Source organism: Chiloscyllium plagiosum, chromosome 11, assembly GCF_004010195.1.
Source record: "Chiloscyllium plagiosum isolate BGI_BamShark_2017 chromosome 11, ASM401019v2, whole genome shotgun sequence".
Taxonomy (NCBI): domain Eukaryota; kingdom Metazoa; phylum Chordata; class Chondrichthyes; order Orectolobiformes; family Hemiscylliidae; genus Chiloscyllium; species Chiloscyllium plagiosum.
Genome location: NC_057720.1, coordinates 41,066,030 through 41,078,923, shown reverse-complemented (window position 1 = coordinate 41,078,923; position 12,894 = coordinate 41,066,030). Strand labels below are relative to the sequence as shown.

The window sequence follows — 12,894 nt, the reverse complement described above, 5'->3', positions numbered from 1 at the left end:
GGGAACAGATTTTTCCATCTGCTTTTGTCCACATTCCTCATGATTTTAAATAAATCTATCCGATCTCCTCTCCAGCATTTCTGCTCCAAGGTAGTGATCCCACTTCTCCAAAGTAAGTGAAATTCCTCATCTCTGGAGCCATTCTTTGAATCTTTTCTGCATTCTCTCCAGTGCCTTTGTATTGTCTGAAGTGTGGTGCCCTTAATTAAATGCAATACTCCATTTTAGGTTAAAGCAGTATTTTACAGAAATTTAATACAGGGCTTCCCAAAGTGGGGGTCAGAACCCCAAGTAGGCTCCCAAGCTAAACTTTTGAGGTAAAAATGTCTGAGATAATAACAGCTGCTGTAAAGTTTGATCCATGTTATAACAGTTGTGCTACTGCTCTAAGGTTGTCTGTTCACCCAAATTGGCCATGAGTGTTTTCATGCCTCAAAATGGGATCACAGTGGGAAGAAATTTGAGAAACACTGATTTATCACAATCCCCATGTACAATGTCCCAATAGCTAGTAGATAAAGCTAGAAATGTCAAAAGTGATAAGACAGAGTTTTAAAGACTCTGAATATGGATGTGTGCAGCATTCCTAATACAGTGAATAAATTGTTGATCGAAATAAATGTATGTAACCTACAAAATGGCTACAAGAACATGGATATAAGGTGATCAAGACTGAGAGCTCAATATTGAAGTAACTGACATTCGAAAAAGGCAAGAAGTTAGGAGAAAGTGGTAGCTATGTTAATTAAGGATATTATTAACAGCATTCCATCTAATTTTATTTCCTTCTCACCTCTGAGGTCCGTGCATGGCAATGACATTTAAAACCGCTAGTCCATTTTGGGAATAGCGTTGGCATGCGCAGACCCTCAGATTGGCTGCACAGTCATGCAGTCATCTAGTACAGTATTAAGACTTGACCTTTGCTTGAAAGAGCATGACAGAATCTGTGTTTTTTTTGAGGTAAGGAATAGGACAACTTAAGAGGTCATTGGGAATAGTTTATAGATCCCCCCCCCCCTCCCGAAAATAAAAGTTAAATGGAGCATGTAAGAAAAGTATTGTAATAATTAATGGTGACTTTAATGGAGATTTAAATTGGACAAATCAAATTAGCAAAGTCAGTCTTGAAAACTGATTCCTAGTGTATTCAGAGCAGTTTTCTACAGCCGGATATTATAGAGCCTACAAGGGAGCAGATTATTTCTAGAGCTGGTAATGAGCAATATTTGTAACCTCACAGTAAAATAACCTCTCTGTGACAGTAACCATAACATGATAGAATTTCATATTCAGTCTGAAGCAGAAAAATGTGGGTCTAAGGCTGCTGTCTTAAATCTGAATAAAGATAATTGTAACAACATGAAGGCTGAGCTAGCTTGTGACATTATAGCCTTCAGAACTTTAAATGTTCATAGACTGAATGAATTAAAAAAAACTCACACACAGCAATAACTCTGTCTATATGGAATAAACAGTTAAGGAACAATGACAAACTGTACACAGCAACTTAAGAAATTTGCCATCTCTTTGTGAGATTACATAACTTAAACTGCTTTGACGCTTGCTAAACAGGATGCTTTATGAACACAAAGAATATGGATTGTCCTGCAGAAGAATTTAAGGAGTTAATCACTGGAAAGTTCTGTTTTTGAATAGACATTCAATGCCAAATATAACAAGAAACAAAGAAATTACCTTTGATAAGGAAGCAGTTGCAGTCTTGTAGTAACCCGGATAAGTGACTCTAAAGAAACTATTAATGTATCACCTCCGACTGAAGGATGAAAATCTGTATAAGAATACTACTTTTCCCTACAATGTATTTTAATCATGATTGGATAATTAATTTTTTGATTACAACAATATGTAAACAACATTTTATACAATTTCAGAATAATCTCCCTGTTCTTAAACGCTATGCCTGAGCTAGTGAAGGGAGGGGTACTAATCTTTCAAAACTCCTTAGATTTGGAAAATTTGGGATTGGAAAATTGCTGTTGTGACACTTGTTCAAAAAAGGTGGTTTGGGAGAGGTCAACATGAAACTGATGCATATCGATAGGTTAGCTTGTCATTGGGGAAATGCTAGTATATTGTAAAGAATGTAATAGAGCATTTATTAATACTTAATACAATTATGGAAACTCAGCCTTGCTTCATGAAGGACAAATTATGCCTGACAAATTTATTAGAATTCTTTGAGGAGATAGCAAGCAGGAAAGATGTAGGGGACCAGTAAATGTAATGTATTTGGATTTCTAGATGGTTTTCAATAAGGTACTGCATGCACGACTAGTTAGTAAGTCTCTAGCAAGCTGGGAACAGCAGGGGCCGGGGAAAGTATTTTCAGGATGTCAACCTGTATCTAGTGGAGTATCACAGGAATCAGTGCTGGGGTCACAATTATTTAGAATATACATTCATGACTTGGATAAGGGAAGTGAATGTGCAATCACCAGGTTTGTGGGTAAGTTAAAAATAGGTGGGAAAGCAACTTGTGAGGGTGAACACGGAGTCAACAGAGGGATATTGACAGGTTTAGTGAATGAGCAGGTACTTGTCAGATGGAATATGGTATCGGAAAATATGAGATTATGGACTTTGGCAGGAAGAATAGATGACTTTAACATTATTTAAATTGAGAATGACTGCAGAAAACGACACTATAGAGGGACTTTGAGAGTTCTCGTGCATGAATCATAAAATAAAGCATATAACTTCTTTGGGTAATGGGAGGGCAAGTGGAATATTGAGTTTTATTTCTAGAGGAAGGGAGTGTAAACAGAGGGAAGTTTTGCTAAAGCTATATAAGGCGTTGGTTAGACTGTACCTGGAATATTGTACACCGTTTTGGTCCCCTTATCTAAACAAAGATATACTGGCATTGAAGTCCATGAAGATTTACTTGATTGATCCCACTCATATGGGGGCCTGTATTTCCTGGAAGTCAGATGACCTAATTGAATAATGTCAGATTCTTAGGAGGTTTGACTGGTTTGATGCTGAGAGGTTGATTTCCCTTGAGGAATGAAAGACCAGAGGGCATAATCTCAGTAAAGGGTCACCCATTTAAGATCATGATGAGGAGGAATTTTTCTGAGGATAGTGAATCTGTGGAATTCTTTACCACAGCAAGCTGTCCCGTCTGTGTTTTTAAAAAAAAAAGTTTAAGGCTGAGAATAGACAGATTTTTAATTGAAAGGAATCAATGATTATGATAAAAGGCAATAAAGTGGAGTTGATTGTCAGATCAACCATGATCTCATTGAATAGCAGAGCAGATTTGAAGGGGCAAATAGTCGTCTTCTACACCTATGTCTTATGGTCTTTATAGTCTCTTATTGGTTGGGGAGTGTCATGTGGTCACGCTGGTCAGCTTGCTGTCATAATTTAAATCAGCCATCAATAGTCAGGGGTAGCGCATAGCCCTCTCTGTTGATCATATCTGTGCTAGAAAATTTTTGCACATTTTGTTAGCATTGGGTTTAATTTTATAAGTTAAATGTATGTTGCTTTATTGAAACGGAAGCAGGAATTGCAGAAGAGGCTCAGTGGGTCTGGCAATATCTGTGGAGAGAAAGCAGTGTTAACATTTCAAGTACAGTGACCCTTCAGTTCTGAATTTACTCCTCTTTCTGCGGATGCTGCCAGACCTGCTGAGTTTATCCAGCAATTCCTAGTTTTTTTTTTGCATCTGTGTTTTGTTATACTTGCTTTATTAATTTCTTTTATGTATGTTTGTAAGCATATGATACTTTATTTATTTCTTTTATGTGAGTTTTTAATACATAAGAAACAAACGAGAGGCGAAAGTAGAAATTGGGCTGCTCCAAATTGATGCAGGAAGGGTAAGTGCTGGGAGATCAGGAAGTAGCTGAAGAACTTAATAAATACTTTGTGTCAGTCTTCACTGTGGAAGTCATGAGTAATATCCCAACAATTAAGGAGAGTCAAGGGACAGAATTGAGTATGGTAGCCATTACAAAAGAGAGAGTGCTAAAAAAAGCTGAAAAGTCTAAAAATTGATCCATCTCCTGGCCCAGATGAGCTACATCTAGAGTTCTGAAGGAGTAGCTGAAGAAATAGCAGAGCCGTTAGTTGTAATCTTTCAAAAGTCACTGGAGTCAGGGAAAGTCCCAGATGATTGAAAATCATTGTTGTAACCCCCCTTGTTCAAGAAAGGATCAAGACGAAAGATGGAAAATTATAGGCCGATCGGTTGTAGGTAAAATTCTAGAATCCATCAATAAGGATGAAATTTCTAAATTCTTGGAAGTGCAGGGTCGGATTAGAACAAGTCAGCATGGATTTAGTAAGGGGAGGTTTTTCCTGATAAACCTGTTAGAATTATTTGAAGAGGTAACATGTAGGTTAGACCAGGGAAACCGAGTGGATGTTATCTATCTAGACTTCCTAAAGAACTTTTATAAGGTGTCTCACAGGAGGCTGCTGAGCAAGGTGAGGGCCCATGGTGTTCGAGGTGAGCTACTGCCGTGGATTGGGGATTGGCTGTTTGACAGAAGGCAGAGAGTTGGGATTAAAGGTTATTTTTGGGAATGGCAGCTAGTGAAAAGTGGTGTCCCACAGGGTTCAGTGTTGGGGCCCCAGCTGTTCACTTTATATATTAATGATCTGGATAAAGGGACTGGGAGCATTCCGGTGAAGTTTGCCAATGATACAAAGTTAGGCAGACAGGCAGGTAGTTCTGAGGAGGTGGGGAGGCTGCAGAAAGATTAGATAGTTTCGGAGAGTGGTCCAAGAAATGGCTGATGGAATTCAATGTGAGCAAATGCGAGGTCTTACACTTTGGAAAAAAGAATACAGGCATGGATTATTTTCTAAACTGAGAAAATTCATAAAGCCATAGTACAAAGGGATCTGGGAGTGCTAGTCCAGGATTCTCTAAAGATTGATTTGTAGGTTGAGTCCTTGATTAAGAAAGCAAATGTAATGTTGTCATTTATCTCAAGAAGGTTGGAATATAAAAGCAGCAATGTGCTACTGAGTCTTTATAAAGCTCTGGTTAGGCTCCGTTTAGAATACTGTGTCCAGTTTTGGGCCCCACACCTCAGGAAGGACATACTGGCACTGGAGCTAGACCTAACGTACAATGAATGGCTGAGGATCCTGGGATTGTATTCATTAGCGTTTAGAAGGTTGAGGGGAGATCTAATAGAAACTTACAAGAAAGGGTGGACGCTGGGAATTTGATTCCGTCAGGCGGGGATACTCGGACCCGTGGGCACAGCTTTAGATTTAGAGGGGGTCAATTTAGAAAGGAAACGAGGAGACATTTCTTTAGCCAGAGTGTGGTGAGCCTGTGAAATTCATTGCCACGGAGCGCAGTGGAGGCCAGGACGTTAAATGTCTTCAAGGCAGCGATTGATAAATTCTTAATCTCGCAAGGAATTAAGGGATATGGGGAAAGTGCAGGTAAGTGGTGTTGAAATGCCCATCAGCCATGATTGAATGGCAGAGTGCACTCGGTTGGCCAAATGGCCTTACTTCCACTCCTATGTTTTATGGACTTATGGTCTTATGGAGTAGGCTGAGGCTGTTTTTCCTAGAGGGTCAGAGGCTGAGGGGTGATCTTATAGAGGTTTATAAAAACATGAGGGGCATGGATGGGGTAAATAGACAAGATTTTTTTCCCTGGGGTGGGGGAGTTCAGAGGGCATAGGTTTAGGGTGAGAAGGGAAAAGTTTAAAAGGGACCTAAAGGGCACTTTTTTCACACACAGGGTGGTGCATGTATGGAATAATCTGCCAGAGGAAGTGGTGGAGGCTGGTACAATTACAACATTTAAATGGCATCTGGTTGGGTATATGAGTAGGAAGGATTCAGGGGGATATTAGTCGAGAGTGTGGTGCTGGAAAAGAACAGCAGGTCAGGCAGCATCTGACGAGTAGGAGAATCGACGTTTCGAGCAAAAGCCCTTCGTCAGGAGTTTGTATTACACTTGGAAGCAGTTGAGCCAAATGGCATGTTTTCAAATTTTAATCTTATGTTATCTACATAATTGCTATGAATGTGCTGGTGATAAAGTAACTGAATGCACCAATAATAGAAGCAAGAAAAGTGACTGCAATTTCAATGAACAACAATGCTTTATGTTACAAATACCACTTATGATATTAATGACATTTACCACCTACCTAATTTTTCACAAGTATTTTAATAAATAAGAAAAGTCAGATTATTTCATAACATTATATTTGATGAGTGATCCACTTCAGAATTTAGGTGACTATGGTAATTGAACTTTGCCAGAGTGCCTAACGGTATCATCCATAATGTCAAAAGCTTCATTTTATTTATTTTGGCAAATAAGGTTAATGAGAATTTAGAGGGATTCTACAAATTAAGGACAAAAGGGTAACTGTGGAGAGATTAGCAAGGCTGCCTATGTGTGGAACTGCGGGAGATAGGATAGATATTAACTAATTTTATTTTAATGTTTACTGTCGAGAAGGGTATGGAAGATAGAGAACATGCAGAAATAGCAATGTCTTGAAAAATGTCCATGTTACAGAGGTGGTATGCTGGATAAACCCTTAGGCCTTGATCCAGTATACCCTATAACTCTGTGGAAGGTACAGAAGTGATTGCTGAGCCCCTTGTCGAGATTTATATCATCAATAGCCACAGGTGAGGTGCTAGACGACTGGAGACTGGCTAACATGGTGCCACTACTTAATAAAGGTGGTAAGGAAATCCCAGGGAACCATAGACCGGTGAGCCTGGCATTGGTGGTGGGCAAGTTATTGGAGGGAATCCTGAAGGAATTGGAAAGCCAAGGACTGATTAGGGATAGTTAACATGGCTTTGTGTCTAAGAAATCATGTCTCATGAAATTGGTAGAATTTTTGACGAAGTAACAAAGAGGATTAATAAGGGCAGAGCAGTGGATGTGATCTATATGGACTTCAATAAGACATTCAACAAGGTTCCTCATGGTAGACTGCCTAGCAAGGTTAGATCCCATTGAACAGCAGGAGACCTAGCTATTTGGAAACAGAACTGGCTTGATGGTGGAGGAGGGTTGCTTTATAGACTGGAGGCCTGTGACCAATGGTGTGCCACAAGGATTTGTGCTGGGTCCACTACTTTTCATCATTTATATAAATGATTTGGATGTGAACATAGGAGGTATAGTTAGTAAGTTTGCACTTCACACCAAAATTGGAGGTGTAGTGGACAGCGAAGAAGGTTACCTCAGTACAGTGGGATCTTGATCAGATGGACCAGTGGGCTGAGGAGTGGCAGATGGAGTTTAATTTTAGATAAATGTGAGGTGCTGCATTTTGGAAAGGCAAATCAGGGCAGGACGTCTGCACCTTAATGGTAAGATCCTGGAGAGTGTTGCTGAACAAAGAGACCTTGGAGTTCAAGTTCATAGTTCCTTGGAAGTGAAGTCATAGATAGTTAGAATAGCGAAGAAGGCGTTTGCTATGCTTGCCTTTCATTGAATTAAGTATAGGAGTTGGGAGGTCATGTTGTCGGTGTACAGAACATTGGTTAGGCTACTTTTGAAATACTATGTACAATTCTGGTCTCCCTGTTGTAGGAAAGATGTTGTGAAACTTGAAAGGGTTCAGGAAAGATTTACAAGGATGTCGTCAGGTTTGGCGGGTTAGAGCTATAGGAAGAGGCTGAATAGACTGGGGCTGTTTTTCCCTGGAGCGTCAGAAGCTGAAGGGTGACCTTATAGAGGTTTATAAAATCATGAGGGGCATGGATAGGGTAAATAGACAAGGTCTTTTCCCCAGAGTGGGAACCCCAAAACTAGAGGGCATAGTTTTAAGGTGAGAGGGGAAAGATTTAAACGGGATCTAAGAGGCTGCTACTTTTCAGGCAAAGGGTGGTGCATGTATAAATGAGCTGCCAGAGGAAGTGGAGGAGGCTGGTACAATTACAACATTTAAAAGGCATCTGGATGGGTATATGAATAAGAAGGTTTAGAGGGATATGGGCTAAATGCTGGCAAATGGGACTAGATTAATTTAGGATATCTGCTCGGCATGGACGTGATGTGGTCTGTTTCCATATTGTATATCTCTGACTCTAAGTGTTAGATCCTTTGAAACAAACTCCTGACCATGTTTTCCATATAACGTCCTGTTATCTCTCCAGTTTGTCTTGACATAATATAAACATAAATTGATACTATTTCCTTTGCTACATGCTCAAATTTGATGCATTTTCATAATTAAGTCGTGATAGAGATGATTTTAAGCAAGTTTTCATAATTATAGAATGATGCTTTCTGTGCATGAAGTATGTGTAATCTGAGAAGAGAATAGAACATTAATGATTGAAGCTACATTGCAGATTTCATGCTGTTCAGAAGACAGTTTGTTAAAAGCAAACTATAGCCTTATGCTGAAACGTGTCATTGCAGTTACTTTACATCTTCATTCTTGGTAGTTTTCACTGTTATTTAGTCTACCCTTTTGTTGCCAGCTCTCTGTCTTATAAATGCTGACTGTTTGCTTCCTTTGATGAATCCTCATTAACTGTATAAAAGAACGTCAGTATGAAGTCTACACTTGTCACCGTTGCCTTGTAATTTAATGGCAATGACTAGCTGGATATAGATTTACTAAACCAAGAACTTGTCACTATGATGAGGGATTTGTTTATGGTTGCGTTATACGTGTGACTTTTCTCTTTGCAGAAGGCTGACAAACTTCTGATTTTCCTACAGTTAACGGGTAAGTCCTTTTGAGAGCAGAGGTGGCTGAGACAATTGGTTTTTTTCCAAATGCCAACTTTTAAGTTGTGCATGAACCTATTCATGATCTTGGCTCTTATTAAATCACTTGTTCATTTGGGAATTGGCAAATTTCGACAGATGCTAATTTTAAATTTAGTCCATTTTTCTTATTACATGTATAAGATTGTATTATAATTTGTTCAATGTTCTAAACTTGATTTCCATATTTGTCTCAAAAAGGAAAATACTTTGAAGGAATGCATTGAATTCAAAGCTGTAAATTCTGCTACCTTGAGCATCACTTTCAGCTCTCCTATTCATTTAAACATCATGCTTGCAAAAATTTACGGGTGACATATAAGTGAGATGGGCTTCACGTGCTCAACGGAATTACTTAAAAATGTACATTTTAATCCTATTCTTTGTTTTGGATTTGACATATAGCTCCTGCACAGTTCTTCCTTCGTGCTGCTTAGTTTCTGAAGTTCAAAACACAGCATCATAAACATGACTTTTTTTTAAAAAAAGAGGGGTGACTTTGAGTAGTTACTCCTTGGAAATATTTTTGGACGGAAATGGCATTTGGCTCCTAGTAATTGAATTGGCATGGTATGGTAGCTGGTCTTTTAGTCACATTGGATGTAAGTTACATTGGATGTAAAAGTATGTATCCAAGGAATGCAATCATGCAGCTAGATGATGTTGATAAGATTATTCACTTATTTTTGGGTTAATTCAGTTTGCAAGTACTTGGATTTGGGGATTCTGAAGTAAGCAAAGTGAGCACAAGCTAAGAGAGATAATTCAGTAACTGAGAATCTGATACAAACTTGGTCAATTTTGTAAATCTCTCTCAAATCTTGCACGATTGGATCTGCTGCCTGCCTGAGTCCTGCCAGACTCGCAGGATCCAACTCCTGGGTACTGACCTCATTAATAACCATCTTCTGTTATCTGTTCAAACGTTTTGCTCTTCCCCGATGATGAAGCATCTGTAGAACCTTTTTAATCAGGGTCTAATCTTCAGTTAACTACCAGATCTGGCCTCGCAAATAAGCAGAAGGCTGTTTGATTTGTTTTTCTTTTAACATGAGCTGTTACCCATAGTCCAAAAGTCATCATTAGCTCTCAGCTATAGAGTCATAAAATCATACAGTACAGAAAAAGACCCTTCAGTCCAACCCGTCCATACCGACCAAGTTTCACAAACTAAGTTAGTCCCATTCGCCTGCATTTGGCCCGTATCCCTCTAAACCTTTCCTATTCATGTGTGTGTCCAAATGTCTCAAATTTGTAACTATACCTGCATCAACCACTTCCTCTGGCAGTCCATTCCACCCTGTGTGTGAGAAAGTTGACTCTCTGGTCCCTTTTTTTAAAAATCTTAACTTCCACCTGCAAAATATCCCCTAGTTTTGAACTCTCCCACCCGGGGGGAAAGACCTTTGCTATTCACTTTATCTATGCTCCTCATGGTTTTATAAATTTCTATCAGGTTCCTCAACCTGTTATGCTCCGGTGAAAAAAGTCCCAGTCGATCCAGCTTCTGATAAGTCTCGGCAATATCCTTGTAAATTTTTTCTGAAAGGCCTCCAATTTAATAATATCCTTCCTTTGCAGAACGAAGAGAAATATATATAGTACTCCGAAAGTGGCCTCGCTAAAGTCCTATACAACCACAGCATAATGTCCCAACTCCTATACCAAATGGTCTGAGCAATGAAGGAGAGTATGCTATATACCTTCTTAACCACCCTGTCAACCTGTGACACAATGTTTAAAGAATTATGTACCTGAACCCCTAGGTCTCTCTGTTCAATAACACTACCCAGGGCCTTACTATTAATCTTACAAGTCCTGCCCTTATTCATTTTACCAAATGCAATAAACTGCATTTATCCAAATTCCCAGTTCACAGCTCCAAACCAAAGTTGATAAAAGAATAAAATAAAATGAAATGTCAGTGAGGGCTCTAACTCTAAATAGGTGTTCGCTTATGTGCTGAGACTGAAGAAATTGAATTTTATTGAAATTCTAGATAATGTATAAAATATTAAAATCTTGCATTTTTGTAGATTTCCAACCACCATTTTCTGTTATGAATTTTTACCTCCACATGGCATTGCAAACACAATGCTGTAGCTTGACGTCCTTCCATTGGTGCTGTAGCACCTCAATTTTATATGTCCCAAAAGCCAAATATCATATGGAAATGGCTAAATTGTATCTATATGCTTAATTGAAATGGTTCCATAATTTGAAATCTGGTTTATCCCAATCTTACATGGTTCTGCTTATGCTGTCTCTGCCATATGTGATTGACTAGCAGTGTATTAACTCCATGAGTTAGCAAAACTGTCATCATTCTAGCCTTTACTTTCCATGGACTGATATATTGGGAATTAAAGTTTACCTGGAAAGGCTTTGTTAATTTATTTCAATCTGCTGTAATATAGATTACAAATGTAGTGTTCCCTATGACAAACAGTGAGAAAGACTTTGTGAATCAGGTTTCAAAAGATTCTCACCAGTTGTCTTCCCTCTGTTCCTGGATGTTTAGAATCTCCACTCATACCAGATACAAAGCATCTATTTCATTTGAAGTAGCCTTTATTTATACCTGAGGCAAATGTTGGTTTAACCAGCAAGGTCTTACAGCCATGCTTCATCCTGCTCACACTGCTATTAGAGGTTTACTATGTCTTGGAAAAATTGAAGCCCTGGATATATCCACTATCAAATGCAGGGATATGGATTTCAGTTTTAGCAACATCATGTTGCCTTAGCTGAAATTGGCTACTTCAACATAGTAAATAAATGTTAGAGATGGTAGAGGAGAGTTATGTATCCATGGTATATGCATGTGCTGTGTAACTTATTTTTGTGGTTATCATTTCACTTATGGGACTTGGATGTCACTGCCTGGCCAGATTGTTTGCCCGTCCCCAGCTGCCCTTGAATGGAGTGGCTTACTGGGTCATTTCAAAGGGCAGTTGAGAGTCAACTATGTTGCTTTGGGTCCAGAGTTACATGAAGGCCGGCATCCTTCCCTAAAAGAGCCAAATAGATTTCTCCCAGCAATTGACAGCAGTTTCATGGTCATCAGTAGATTGTTAATGAGATTTTTTTAAATTGAATTCAGATTCAACCATCTACTGTGGCAGGATTTGAACCAGGTCCCCAGAACATTAGCTGAGTTTTTGGATCAGTAGTCTAATGATAATACACCAGGTTCAATTTTTAAGGGACAAGGGATTTTTAAGATTTTACGTACTAAATTGTGTTAAGGTAAATATTGTATAAACATTCTCAGCAATCCAGGCAGGTACATTCTTAACACCTCATCTAGTAAATCTGATTGAGAGCAATACTAGCAATTTTCATGATGGGTTGTTATCTGTATCGAACAACTTTAGTATGAGGTGTACTGCAAGTGTTGCAATTATGCTTGGTTACAAATGTTACTATTGACAGGTTGAAAGCATCTGATCAAATTGTAAGCATGTTGTTCAAATGAAATGGCATTCATTCAATTTCTAAGTCATTGGCAGTTTAAGATTTAACTTGGTGTTTGTAATTTTATAGATAATTTAGATATTTTTGAACAATGTGGAACTGAAAATGCTCTCCAAGTGACTGCCTGTGCAAGTGGACAATTTATAAGCTAATTTTTAAGTGGTAAAAAAATGAGTGTTTATAACTGAGTGAATTATGAGAGTGAACGTATGGGCTTGAGTGTAAATTGAGGTTTATATATGTAGGTGTATTTTGCCTCTCAGGAACAAGTAAGTGAACTACTGTTTTGGTGTCAATAAGTGTGTAATGTTGGGGGAAAAAATGCATTAAATGAATCTTGGTTTGCTGCCTCCCAGTTCTAATGTTCTATTATAGTCTCATTTTAGTTTGAAATAAAATCAGGTGCAAATGTATTAGGATTTAGTGTGTAGCTGGAGATAATTCTGTTATATGGCGCCTGGCATAGCGAGGTTAGAAAATGAGACTTCAGTAACAAAAGCCTCATTAATTAACAGAAAATAAAATGATGACTGGTACTCTTGTGGCTAAATTAACTGACAAAAATGGCTGGTTTCCATTCTACTTGCCTGCTATCTAGATTTCATACCACATTCTTCATAAACTGTTTTATAGTAGGAGGAATTGTTGACCTAAAATGG

The 12,894-nt window shown here is 38.6% G+C and overlaps 1 protein-coding gene across 1 annotated transcript in view; it reads left to right on the top strand.

The window, feature by feature from the left end:
• ipo13b (importin 13b) overlaps nucleotides 1-12,894 on the top strand; it is a 225,279-nt gene that overhangs the window by 154,166 nt on the left and 58,219 nt on the right. The window lies entirely within an intron of this gene.